Source organism: Myodes glareolus, chromosome 21 (genome assembly GCF_982192425.1).
Source record: "Myodes glareolus chromosome 21, mMyoGla1.1, whole genome shotgun sequence".
NCBI classification, from domain to species: domain Eukaryota; kingdom Metazoa; phylum Chordata; class Mammalia; order Rodentia; family Cricetidae; genus Myodes; species Myodes glareolus.
In genome coordinates, this window is record NC_142046.1 from 9,867,412 (window position 1) to 9,881,703 (window position 14,292).

Sequence of the window (14,292 nt, forward strand, 5' to 3'; positions counted from 1 at the left end):
CCCTCCGGAACAGCAGTCAGTTCTCCTAACCTCTGAGCCATCCCTCCAGCCCCAAATTTTTTTTTTTTTAAAGTAAAAAGCCAAGGTTGGAGAGATGGCCCTGTAGTTAAGAGCACCTGCAGAGGACCTGGGTTGCAGGGTCCCTGGTGCCCTTCTGCTTCCTGGTCAATCTCTTTATTCATTAATGGAGAAAGGGAGAAGAGAAAGCTGTCATGGTTCTAAGAACCAACGCTGTGTGAAAGATGAAGTCAGAGGTCTCTCTCCCTGCTCCAGCCGCTCCCACTTCCTACCTACCCGCTGTAGATAACAACAATGAACAGTCAGAATCACCTTTTGTACCCACGGTTCCAGGACTTCCCAGGATAGCATCTAGTGCTCCAGTCCCTTAGGAAAGAGGGCAAATTGCCACATAAATTGGGCATCCCCACCTTTACTTAAATCATAATTTAAGTTTACTCTCAACTCCTAATACAAGGAAAAGGTTAAGAAACTATTACACTGGATTGTCTAGGAAATCCTGGTAAGAAAATAAGAAAGCTTGGCCCGGGCTCAGCACAGATGGGGTCATCATTACACATGCTGGCCACACTGGGATTTCAGTGTTTACAATACATTTGATCTGAGTTGGCTGAACCCAGGGATGGAGACGTTGTACGCGGAGGTCACGGACATGGAGAGCCCGCTGCATTACTGAGCCTTCTCACACAGTCTTTACTCAAACCACATGTGGCAGGAATTCTTCTTTCATATGTCTTTAGGACAATTCAGTAACTTGTTCCAACTGCCTAGTCCTAAATTGTGGCACCAAGTCTCGAGCCCAGACCTGTAGGTGGCCAGCATCCATGTGTAACAGACTCCGTCAAAAGTTCCCCAGGTCTCTGTAGCCCTGCAAGCCTGAGTCTTACTGGGTTGAGAACCAAGTCTCCCACCAGCATTTCCCATGCTTGGTGGCTGTAAACAGATGTTCCATGCTAGAATTAGTCACGGTCTCTTCCCTCGGGACCCCAGAATACACCCAACAGAGGGCCTGTGGAACAGGGCTGCCTGAACTTAACATGCGTATGCACAGTCATTTCATGTTTCTTGTAACATTTGAGAACATTCCAAACATTCATTAACTATGTCACCCTTGGGTTTTCATGGACAGTATTGTTAGGAATTTTCCTAATGCGAGCTCTCTGCTGATGCAAAAATCCCAATCAAGCCAAATCACAAGTCAAATTAAAAAATATTCAGGTTTAATTATATTATTCCTGCACTCTCGGGTTCTGAGGAGGAACTGGGGTGGGGGTGGGGTGGGGGTGGTGAAGAGACTATGAGGGAACTTTCCGGGGAAGCAGTTTATATAGACTGGGGGAGTGGTCAAGATTTTGGTGGGCTATCTTGACCCTCCTCTGGGGAGGGATCAAGGTTTGGCGGGCACATCCAAAGATGGAGGCCAGAGACCAGGATTTACATTCCAGACTGTTTGTATAAGGGGTAACAGGAAGCTGAGGTAATATTTTGACGAATATTTAGGCTCTCTTAGGAAAAAGGGGATTGACTCAAGTCTGGCTACTTTCTGCGAGCATGGGGCGACGTGGGGAAGGGGAAAGCTCGGTGGTGGTGGGTCCACGGTCAGCGAGAGGTGTGGCTGTAAAGGCATTCTGTGTACTGTCTTTCTGGGGACGCCAGGCATCTGTTCCTTGGGGGAGGTAAGAAGGCAGGTATCTAGGAAAAAAATATTTTTATCACCAAAGACGAGTGTGCCGGGATGAGGAGCAGGTCGGTCCTTCATTGTGGCATCCTGGAAAACCGGAGGGTGGAAGGTCCTGTCTGCTGGACAGACCAAGTGTCCTGAGTAGGTGCCCACTTGAGCCTGGAGAGATGGTACCAGCATGGGTGTCCCAAGAACTTGGCAGCCGAGGGGATGGTGAGCATTACTGTGTGAGGTCCTGTCCATATGTCCATCGAGGTTCGAGAGACATAGGAGTTAGCTGTTTGGGGAGTACTCCGTCCCCTGGAGCGAGCAGGGCAGGTTTAGGGGCATTAGGGTCCACTGGTGTGGTGGCAGGAAGACAACCGTCAGCGTGTGACTGCAGAAGCGACCTTAAAAGGGAGAGGTAGGGTAGCTACCCCACCAGTGGAGGAGTTTGGACTGGGAGGTGATGGTTGAGGAGAAAAGGCCTGCCATAAAGCAACTCAAAAGGGCTCAGGCTTATAGGGGAACATGGGGTGGCCCTGAGGCAAGAAAGGGCAATGGGGAGAAGGGAGGGCCAAGATAACCTGAGTTCAATGGAGACCTTGGTTAGTTGTTGCTTGAAGAGTGTAATGATTGTTCTGTCTCTTTAAGAGACAAGCCATGCCCACTCCCTCCTCCATCCAAGGAAGCAGGCAGGTCTTCTTTCCTGCTTGCAACCTTAGTCTCTCTCTCTTTTTTTCGTTCTCTCTCCTCTCTCTCTCTCTCTCTCTCACTCTCTCTTTGCCTCTCTGCTCTTCTCCCCTTCTCCCCTCCCTTCCATAACCCACTAAATAAATATCCAACCTTACCCTGCATGATGTGCCTATTCATCTGTCTCTCGCCTGCTGCCACCACATGGCTTGCCACTGGGGACCAGCCACCTTCAGAGACTTTGCTGCATGGTCTCATGCACTATGCCTGCCTGGGACTGGCTGCTCTCAGGACCCGCTGCCCCCTGCCTGCCACTACATGGCCTACTGCCTGCCACCACTTAGGGACCTGCAGCGTTTCTGCTGCCTGCCGCTGCTGGGGATCCTGCAGCATTTTTAATTAATCCATTAGAATGGGTCCATTAGCCTTCTCCACCTTTTCTGAGGAGTGTGGATGGTAGGCAATGTGGAATTTCAGGAGATGTTGAGAGCTTCTGACACGAGCTCCATGACCCCGGCCCATTGTCCATCTGGATGGTTCGTGGGACACCATTTTTTTTTTTTATGAGTAGGCATATGAGTGAAATCAACCTGCCAACCTTCGCCTGGTTGGTGTCCGCAAAGCTGGTATAAAGACTGATGTATGTGGAGAGCCCCTTGTGGACTGGCCTGGGCACACATCTGGCAAGAGGAGTGAACCTGTAAAATAGAATCTCAGAGATGGGTGGGGTCAAAAAGGGGCTCTAAGGAGCAGAACAAAGCTTTGGGGCCTATGTGTAAGGTCTGGTGGATGTCTGAAATGATTGACAATGCCTGGTCTTGAGGGAGGGTGAGATGGTTATTTAAATAGAACCATCCATCCTTTGTTTTTGTGGCCCTGAAGTGGCTAAGGATATCTTGACCCAGTAAAGGTACTGGGCAAACAGGCATCACTAAGAAAGAATGAGAGAAAAATTGTCCTGCAAGAATGCAGGGCAGTGGCAAAGTGTTAAGTGGGGAGGAATGGGTCCCATCTACCCCCATAACTGAAATTGGTGAGGGGAACATAAGGCCCAAGTGAGATGTTAGAACAGAATAGGTAGCTCCCATGTCTAAAAGAAAAGTAATGGACTTACCCGCTACCTGCAGCTTTACCCTAGGCTCGGATAGGGTTATGGGATATACAAAGTCTGGGCAGCGTCACTCCTCTGCAAGGCTGAGAAGTTTGCCGGCTGGCACAATTTCATTTGCCAATGTGGTGTAGCATAGAGGACAAGCCTGCACAGGGGCACTGTGATTTCCAGTGTCTAGGTTGCTGGCAGATAGGGCATAACCTCGAAGGAGGCGTAGTGCAATATTGTGCCACATGACCATTTAGGCCACACTTGAAACAGCTTTCCTGTGAGGTTGACTTAGGCTGGGCTCCATCAGGGTAGAGCCTTGTGGTTGGCTCTCCTTGTCCACTTCCTGTGACCTTAGGGCGGCTGCTAAGGCCTGGGCCTGTAGGTTAGCTGCCTGTTGTAGCTTTCCTTGTCTGTCAGGAAGACTCAGCTGTTTCTTCTCAGGCATTAAAAACTTTAAAGGCCATTTTCACCAATTCCCGCATAGGGGTTTAGGGACCCTCCCTAACCTTTCTTAACTTTTTCCTAATATCTGGTGCTGACTGAGAAATAAAACGAGTAGCCAAGACCATGGCTCCCGCTGGGGAGGCTGGATCTAGCCTGGTATATTGGACCATGGTCTCTTGTAACCGATTAAAAAAAAAAATGCCTAGATTTTCATCTGTTAGCTGTGTAATCTCTCGGAGTTTGTCAAGATTAACTTTTTCCAAGACCATTTCCATACCCTGAAGGAGACAACGAACCATGATGTCCCGCCTCTGTCGGCCGCTTTGGCCAGGCTGGTAGTCCCAGTGTGGTTCTGTGGTTGGCACAGCCAGTTCTCCCACAGGGACTGTATTGTCTATCAAATGAGTCTGGTCTGCATATTGCCTAGCTGCTACCTGAATTCTATTTCACTCCTCAGGAGTGAGAGTAGAAGCTTGGATGACGTAATAGTCATGCCAGGTAAGATCGTAGGTCTGGGACAAATAACGAAACTCTTTGATATAAGCAGAAGGATTAGTAGAAAAGGAACCCAGCCACTTTTTGTAAGAGGCATCCCAGGGGCGACAGCGGATCTGACTTTGAACTGCAAGTACCCATTTTAAGGTCTATGCCCAACCACATGGCCTAAGTCTATTACAGCGTGTCCGCTAAAATAGCTCTTAGGCCTAGCGGGGTCATGGAAATTGAATGCTAGGCATCCCTAGAGCAAACAAAATCCATCTCAGCTAGACCTGGTCTTGCCAGCCTAGCTGATGCTGAGATCAAACTCTTAGTGCCAGTCAGCCCATGGCTTCCACCAAGTCCAATAATCAACAAAAGTAAGTACGAATGGGTCCCCCCAAAACCCTATAGCATAGACAAGAAAAAGGGGCTCACCAAGATGCAGCCACTGTAGTCCGGGAGCCGGTTTTAGCGTGGCATGGAGAGCTCAGATTGTGGACTGGGGGCTTTTGACTGTGTGGCCTAGGGCCCCCTACCCGGTGGGACCTCCAAGATGTTAGGAATTTTTCCTAACGCGAGCTCTCTGCTGATGCAAAAATCCCAATCAAGCTGAATCACAAAAGGCCAAATTAAAAAATATCAAGGTTTAATGGGATTCCTGTGCTCTTGGGTGGCCCCAAGGGGGAACCGGGAAGCCACAAAGGCAACCACGGGCGGGAGTGGGGGGCCGACACGGGGGACACCACGAAGGAAGCAGTTTTAAATAGACTGGGGAGTGGTCAAGATTTTGGCAGGCTGTCTTGACCCTCCTCCAGGGAGGGGTCAAGGTTTGGCGGACACAGGGACAGGGCCTCCAAAGATGGAGGACAGAGACTGGGACTTACAAGTATGATCCAAGAGGTCCTTCTGGGGGGCGGGGGGAGAACTGCTAACTTTCCAAAGAGGCTCTGTGCAGCCTGGAAAGCATCTCCAGGAAGAGCTGGCACGAGAACAGGTCAGTGTCCAGGCTAGCCTGGCCTGCACATCAAATGTGGTCAGCAGCGAGGATAGCTCTAGCCACGGAATGATGCTCTTTCCACTTCTACGTGACTGGAGGCAAGTGTTAAACATGGCCTCTCTGCTGCCCGCCATTACAAAAGTAACCACTGGCAAAGTTTCATGGGAAATAAGCAACAGGCCCCAGGTGAGCAGTCTCTACCAGTGCCGTTTCCCGTTTCCTCAATTTGTTTTGAGACAAGGTCTCACCATGTACCTCTGACTAGCCTTGAGTAGGGCCATCCTCCTGTTTCTGCCTCCGAAACGTTGGACTACAGGCATGAACCACCGTGTCTACCATTCTAGATTGCTCTAAATTTTCATTTATTTATTGCATGTGTGAAGGTCAGGGGACAGCGCAAGAGTTGTTTCTTTTTTTAGCACATGAGTTCTGGAGATTGAATTCAGGATGTGAGGCTTGTAGGCCTATGTCTTTCCCCACTGAATCATCTTGTCTGCCTCCATCTCATGGCTTAATGACAACCTGGGTACAAGAAGGTAAAATAAAAATCACTACGTGGGCTGGAGAAATGGCTCAGAGGTTAAGAGCACTGACTATTCTTCCAAAGGTCCTGAGTTCAATTCCCAGCAACCATCTGTAGACACACATTCAGACAGAACACTGTATACATAATAAATAAATAAACCTTAAAAAAACCCCACTACATTAGAAATATGGTTGTCACCAGATATTCTCAAGGACTTCTTGGCTGGGGAGTGTAGCTCCTGCAGGAGACTGCCTTCAATCCCCAGCAGTACGCCGTCTGCCTGCACTGCTTCCTTCCAGAGCTGCTGGGCTCTGCCACAGGCAGCAGTGGAGTCTCATTCTGAGTCTGGGGATGCCACACGATCCCTCGGGGGGCCGATTACGGCCACTTCAGAAGGAGTTATGAGGCTTCACTTGATAAGGAATGTAAAGTGCTTAACCCACACTAACCCACAGCAAGTCGCGGTACTCCATCTGCCGTTCAGCGACGTCCTGCTGTGCCACTCAACTGGCGGGGTGCCTTTGCACAGCCTCTTGACCCTGAACTTCAGTTTCTAATCCCTAAAGTCAGAATAATCATATGCATCTCTTCGAGTTATCAGGACACTGAGTGAGATAATGCATGAAAATGTTCTTTGGATCTGCAAAATGCTATGTAGTTACAGTCACCATGGCAACAGCAAGCGGTTTGTGAGATGGAAAGTTGAAGCGCCAAGCACCAATAGCACGTTCTAAGTCCCCCAGGAATTGTGTGCTGGGCGGTAGTTCCCATGGATCGACAAACAACTGTTTATCCTGCAAGGATCTGTGGCTAGCAGGGGACACTGGTCAAGACTAGAAAGTGTGTGACTTTGTACCTTACTTAGGAACTAATCTGGTCTCTGGCAGAAGACACCAGCCTCCTTGGGCAGAGATGAAGTAGGTGATTACCTGTGAATGTGTTTGTATCACTTCCTCTGCCCCCAAAACCCACCCGCTTAGTGTGTTGCCAGATTCGGAAAAGAAAAGCATGGGACTTCCAGCTGAAATCTGAATTTCTGTTTTTAAATGGATTTTGTTTTAGTATGTCGAATATTTACAATACATCAATATTCTAAAAGGTATTTATTTTTCCCCCTCAAATTCAAGCTTTACTGGGTGCCTTGTGTTTTACCAGACACCTCTGCACAAGGGTGACACACAGATCCAGCCATGTGACTGTACATGGGGTAAATTGCATTACAAGAACCTCTGAACTTAACTCAAAATTTTTTTTAAGATTTATTTACGTGTGTGAGTGTTTTGTGTATATGTATGTCTGTGCACCATGCGCATGCCTGGTGATCTTGGGAGCCAGAAGAGGGCATAGGATCCCCTGGAGTTGAGGATGGCTATGAGCCACCATGGGTGCTGGGAACCAAACCCAGGTCTCCTGAAAGAGCCACAAGTGCTCGTAACCACTGTGCCGTCTCTCCAGTCCCTGACCTTTAACACTTGATCTACTCGCCTGCAGCTCCCAGATTCTGGGATTGGGGGTGTGCACCACCAGGCCCAGATTGTTGCTGATCTTACAGTGCTAGGCTTGTGTCCTTTCTGCTTCAGTCTCCCAAATGCTGGGGTCACTGGTGTGTCCTCACTTTGGATAGAACACAAATCTTTTATCATGGGCAATAAGCATGCTTGCCCTTTGCTTCAGAGCAAAGTGCTGGCCTTTTCTCTCAAAGCTGCTTGTGGTTCAAGATCCTTAAAAAGGTGGGTGGTAACAGCAGCCAGCACAGCTCTCCTTATAAAACGTGGGAGGGGAGATGAGCCATCTAGAGAGATGGCTCAGAGGTTAAGAGCATTGCCTGCTCTTCCTGAGTTCAATTCCCAGCAACCACATGGTGGCTCACAACCATCTGTAAATGAGGTCTGATATCCTCTTCTGGCCTGCAGACATACACACAGACAGAATATTGTGTACATAATAAATAATTGTATATTGTATATACAATACAATATACAATTGTATATTGTATATACAATACAGAATATTGTATACATAATAAATAAATAAATAGATAGATAAATAAATAAAAAAATAAATAAAACTTGGGAGGCCCTTGCAGAATTGTCTCCCATGAGCAGCTCTGCTCAAGATGTGAGGATGGGACACGACCACTTTGGCTTCTGCCCCCCCCCCCCCGTAGTGTGTCCTAAGCTAGATGCTTGTTGGGGCGGATGCATTCTTTATCTGTCGCTGGCCCCTGGCCCTGTCAGCCTGCCTGCTTTGCAGGAGACAGATGAAGTTATCTGATAGAACATATGTAAACCAAAAACAGAAACGGACAGGAAAATGCGCCCTCCAGTTTCTGCTCATGCGATGTTTGTCTGAGCCTCCTACTGGGAACCAGGCTGGGTAGTGGGGAGACCCCAGGTCCTTGACCCCATAGAGCTCGTTGCTTGACTGCGTTGTCAAGGGAACTGCATACCTGTAACCCCAGCACTTAAGGTGAAGACTGGAGGCCCAGGAGGAGTTCAAGGTCACCCTCAGCTAAGTAGGGAGTTCATGGCCATCCTGGGCTACATAGGGAGTCCATGGCCATCCTCGACTATATAGGGAGTTCTTGGCTATCCTGGGCTACATGAGCCCTTACCTCCTCACCCCCAATCTGATGATGAAAGACCTGGATAAATCCAGATCCCCCTAGCGGGAAAATAGAGCCAAAAATCTAGCAGGGAGAGGAGAATCAGAAATCTAGGATTAGCCAGTTTCAGGGTTTCAGGAACTAGCTGAAGATAAAGGTAGATTATAATCTTGAGAGTAATCTTGAGAAACAGGGAGATTCCCCCTAGTAATTATCACCCCCTAGTAATTATCACTGGAATAGGAATTAGCTGATTAATGATCTTGAGAGGCAGGGAGTTGCCCCTTTGTAATCATCACTGGAATTTTCGGAGACACCCTCCCTGCCCCCCTTTCTTTTTTTTTTTAATATTTATTTATTTTATTATTATGTATACAACATTCTGTCTGTATGTATTCCTGCTGGCCAGAAGAGGGCACCAGACCTCATTACAGATGGTTGTGAGCCACCATGTGGTTGCTGGGAATTGAACTCAGGACCTTTGGAAGAGCAGGCAATGCTTTTAACCACTGAGCCATCTCGCCAGCCCCCCTGCCCCCCTTTTGGATTACTGGGCTATGTGGTTTCTTCCTATAAAAACTACTTCTCCCGGTCACTCGGGGTCGAACTCTTCCCCTGCGTGGGTTATGAGTCTCGGCCCCAGTGCACTGGTCCCTGTCTTGTCATCTTGTCATTAAACCTCGTGTGATTGCAGCAAGGACGGTCTCTTGTGAGTTACTGGGGGGGGGGGGGGTTCGCGTCTTCCCGAGGCTCAAGTGAGAGTCTCCCCAAATCGGGGGTCTTTCAATGGCTACTTTTTTTTGAAAAAAAGAAAGAAAGAAAGAAAGAAAGAAAGGAAGGAAGGAAGGAAGGAAGGAAGGAAGGAAGGAAGAAAGAAAGAAAAAGAAAGAAAGAAAGAAAGAAAGAAAGAAAGAAAGAAAGAAAGATAAACAAACAAAAAACCTTGGACTATGAAGCCGCTGCCAAGGTCTCTGCCGCTGCTGAGGTCTCTGGCCTGGAGTCCTCAAAGGCAGTCAGCCTTGTCATTCACACACCTGCTCTGGACTTGCCACCGTCCCCCTTTCTGCACTCGGACTTTGCCCCACTGGATGATGCCCTTCCTCCTCTGGGGAACATGATTTTCCTTGGATAATTTCAGTTCAAGCTCTGCCCAGTCCTGGAAAGTTTCTCAGAACGGCAGTTCCTCTTGGCACATTCCTGCTATGGATCCCAGCCTCTCCCTGAGCACAAAGAACAAACTGTTCTCCTAGGAAGCACACAGAGAGACCCAAGCCTGAGCACTGGGGTCCTACTTCGGGTTTCAGGCCAGACCCTGGTGCTGTACGGCTGTGCAACCCACCCGGTGGCCTTGTGGGCCCCCGCTTCCCCAGCTGTCGAGTAGGATCCTAATGAATGAGACCAAAGGCCGAGATCAGACATTCATTTTACAGCCACCGTGTCATGATGGCATTGGGCTTTCACCTGCCCAGCAACTGTAATGCCATCACAGGTCAGAAATCTGTAACACGGCTGGGATGCAAGCCACCCTGTGAGCCTGGATCCCAAGTGGACTTAAGAACACAGTCTGTTTTCCAAAAGGGGCTTGGGAGTGGAGCATGAACTAAAAGGGGTAGCTTTCCTACCCAGGTTCCCTGACAACCTCCCTTGCTCTGCTTCTTGGCTCCAGCTATGAAGATATGGCCTGCTCCAGCTACAGAGATGGCAGCTCTGGCTACCTAGACCTGCCTGGGCTGTTGTTGAGACAGACAGACAGAATCAGGACTTCACATTCTCTGACAACCTTAAAGATTCCCTCCCCAGTCAATCTCTGCAATCAGCCCTCAGAACCTTCACAGAATCCTGCAACTCACTTCCTCCTGCCCTTGCTTGGGTTCCCCTATTCCCTGTTCGCCTTGTTTCTGAGCCAAGACACATGTTTTGGGGCCTGAGCCTGCCCCAGGGTCTCTGGTTTGCCTGGGTCTGTTTTGTTCCTGGGGAGCTAAGGTACTGAGACTGGCAGAAGTGGGTAGGAAAAGGCCTTGGGCTCCAGCTGGCAGACATAATCTGTCCTTAGTTCCCAGGCCTCTGTACTAAGTTCTGGTGACACATCTGGACTTCTTCCCTCCTCCCTTCCAGTGTCAAGGCTTCAGGTTAACGAGCACCAGCTGGCCAGGAAGTCTAATACCAGCTCTAGGCCTGCGAGGCACCAGCGTCCCAGAGGGAGACCACAGCTAAGGGGACCTTCAGCGTCTGCTGGGGCCTGTTGCTGCATGTCCTGCCCACCCGCAAGCAGGTGACAGTCACCAGTGTCCACCTCCTGCAGCTGTCTTAGGTCGGCCTGATGCCTTAGGTCAGGGTTGATGCCAGTTTCCAGTCCCCTGTGCCAGGCTCCGCAACTGCGGCACTGCAGAGCACCCACAGTCCACGGAGCATCTGGGGTGGCTAGGAACCAACACCCCCATCCCCAGTCCTTCCGGGAGCTCCCAGAGGCAGGATGCGCACCTGGAAGCGTGCAGAAAGGGGTCTACCCCTCTCCCCGCGGTGAGAGCTTTCGAACCGGAAAGCTCTACTTCACAACTTCACAGCTCCACCCCTTAAGGGGGCGACGTGTGCCGCGGCTTCTGGAGCCAACCTTCCAACCCACTGCCGCACCTCCCCCTCCCCGCTTCTTGCCTACCTCAGATGTCAGTCTAACATAGTTCTGCTTAGCTCAATGAAGGGAGAAAAACAAAACAAAACAAAACCCAAAAAAAAAAAAAAACCGCAAAAGCCAAGTTGAAGTCTCTAAGAACCTTTCTTCAGCCAATAATACATCCTTTTGTGGGCCCCCCCAGCTGACCAGAAGGTCTGGTCAATAGATGCATGAACCAAGTTTAGGGCTCTCATCAGAATGGGCCTTGTCTCCGAGCGCTTAATAAAACTTCATACGTGGCTCCCACATCAGAGGTTCAGCAGTCCATGCCTCCACTTCCCACCGTGATCCAAAGCCTGCAGAAGTGCCAAGGCCTTCCCCATGCTAGTTGTTTCTGCCGACAGTTTTTTGATATTAGGCTCAGAGTATAATAGCATGCCACCATGAAAGCTTTTTCTTTTGCCTATTTTTTTTCCCGGTTGGGGGTGGGAGGTGACTCTCAGGCTGTTTGTAGCTCTGCCTTTGTGAGCATAGGACTCTCAAAACCATTCCAGGCACTGAGAGGGGCTGGGGCCATGGGGTGCGAGGGTTCCTGGGCTAGGTTCAGAAGGATGGCAGTGGGCACACCAAAGCAGGTTCTACTGCCTCCTGCAAAGGATGCTGGAAGGGTCGCAGACTATGGGCCCAAGCGAGGGAGAGAGCGGATTTCTGTGTGTGCATCTGTGGTCTCAGCTCTCAAATCCCTGGTTTTCCCTTCCTGATATGTGACTGGGGCATTTTCTAGATATATTGGCAGAAGTGTCAGGCGGATTATAGCAGAGTGGGGAAATCTCCACTGAAGGCGTTGGATATCTGCTGGCATTCTTGTCTAGGGACTGGTGGAGACTGTTAAGTCGGAAGCTTAGGCCCCAGCCCCTTGAATCTATCCTAGCCCCCTGACCCTGAGAGTTAGCACTCTGGACTCCAAATCCCAGCAGGCCAGCAGCACCCCCTCGGGAGGGATCAGGATCACTCCCCAGGGTATTTAAATGAGCTCCCAAAAGAGGAACACATCGTCTCCATTTCTCCCTCTCGGTGGTCACGGTTCCCCCTGGGGCCACCCAAGAGCTCAGAACCTCCCATTAAACCTGGATATCTCTTAATTTGTCTTGTTTTGATTTGGCTTGATTGGGAATTTGTGTCAGTGGAGAGCTTGCGTTAGGAAAATATTCCTAACAGAGACCACTGGTCTATTCATGTGTCCCACATGGCAGATGCAGGATACTAGGTCTCTGTTAAGAAGATAGCTCAAGAGAAGCTGCTTCTGAATCTGCAGTCCTCAGGTTTTCCACAATCACAAAGTCCAGTTAGTCACTTGAGCATAGATTTGGTTCTCTCTCTCTCTCTCTCTCTCTCTCTCTCTCTCTCTCTCTCTTTCTCTCTCTCTCTACCCCCCGACCCCCACCGTGTGTTGTGCCTATGTGATGGTCTCATGTAGTCTGGCCTGGCTTTGTAGCACCAATCCTCCTGTCTCTGCCTCCCAAGTGCCAGGCTTACAGACCTGCAGCACCCTGCCCGGTTTAGGTGTGGCTTTTCCTGAGAACTTCAGCTCACTCCTCAGCTATTCTGGTAGCTTGCCAGGGTAGGCGTCTGTTTGTCTTACCTCCCTAACTCAGGGCTCAGTCGTTCCTGCTGGTTCCCCTGCCAGTCTTCATGTATTCCCCTCCCTCCCACTGGTACCCAGGAGTCCCACCCCAGCACAGGACTCCCTCCAGCCCTAGGGACGCGCCAAGGAGCCTGCCCAGGTGTTGATGGTGTATGTAAATGCAGATCTAGGCTGCTGCAAAGATCACTTACTCAGGCCTTTGGTCCACATTCTCAGTAGCTGGGGGTGGGGGTGGGGTGGGGTGTACTCATTGCCATCTACCCAGGAGGACATTGACACCAGAGGCGAAAAGCCACCTAGTGAGACAGCTGCACAGCGAGGGCTGGCTTGGTTCCACAGCACGTCAGCCACCTTGCTGTGGCCGAGGAAAGGTATCTTCATGGTACTTTGAAAGCAACTGCATGCTTCCTGGGTTTCGCAGTCTTTTCACCCTGGGCATCTTCCTCCCTGTCTCATGAAGTATGCATCAGAGGACAAGACTTACCTGAAGTGGGCCTGTGCTTGGCGCTCAAGTCTCCAGTCTGCCCAGAGCCTGGAGACCTGAATTCTAGCCATTACCCTCTTCTCCATCACCTTGGACAAAGTCCTCTCAAGGCTGAGCAGGCACAGCTGAACTGGACCTTCCTCCCTTTGCTAACCCTTAGGAGACTGCGATTCCACTTCTTTTGATCCAGCTCGGGTATCTAGGGCATCTCAATGGAGCACCACTCAGAGAAGCCCATCATCCAGCCCCAGAATATTCTCAGTTTTGAGCCCTGATGCCAGGCTCACAAAAGACCTCATAGGAAGGGAGACTGTCTCCTGTCATCCTCACCCTAGAGTCCCAGGTGCTGTTGTCAACGGGCTGGGACTGTCAAAATGGTTTTCTAGATACTGGAGGGCCTGGTCCTGAGGAGGGACAAACAGGAGAACAAGGCCAATTACAGAACCCTCTCCTCAGACACAGTTTCAGTGCTTCAAGATCTGTGGGCCTTGGACCCCACCCTGGCTTCTAACCCTCTCCTGCCTCCAGGCTGGCCCAGTCTGTCACCTGGGTACCCTGTCCCTTTAAGAGACAAGCCTGCCCACTCCCAACCCCCACTTCAGCTGAGGCAAGGAATCTCCCACCTTCTCTCTAGCCTGCTCTCTTCTCTCCTTCCCTCCCTCTTCTGAAGAGGTAACTGCTGCCTCCCCCCTACTCTTCTCCCTCCTTCTCCTCTTCCCCTTCCCTTCCCCCCTCAATAACACACTAAATAAACTCTATACCCAAACTCTCTCTCTGCTTTACATATCATTCTGTCTCTCACCTGCTGTGGTCTTCCACCCACCAAGGGGACCTGCAGAGGCCTCTGGTGGCCTGCTACAGCCCCTCCTGGCACCAGCCTCAGGCACCATGTGTTTATAAATGATAGCAGTGACTGATGAGTTCCAGCTTTTCATTTTAAGATGGAGATCCCAGGGCACACCCCTGTAATCCCAGCACCCCAGAGATGGAGATCCCAGGGCACACCCCTGTAATCCCAGCACCCCAG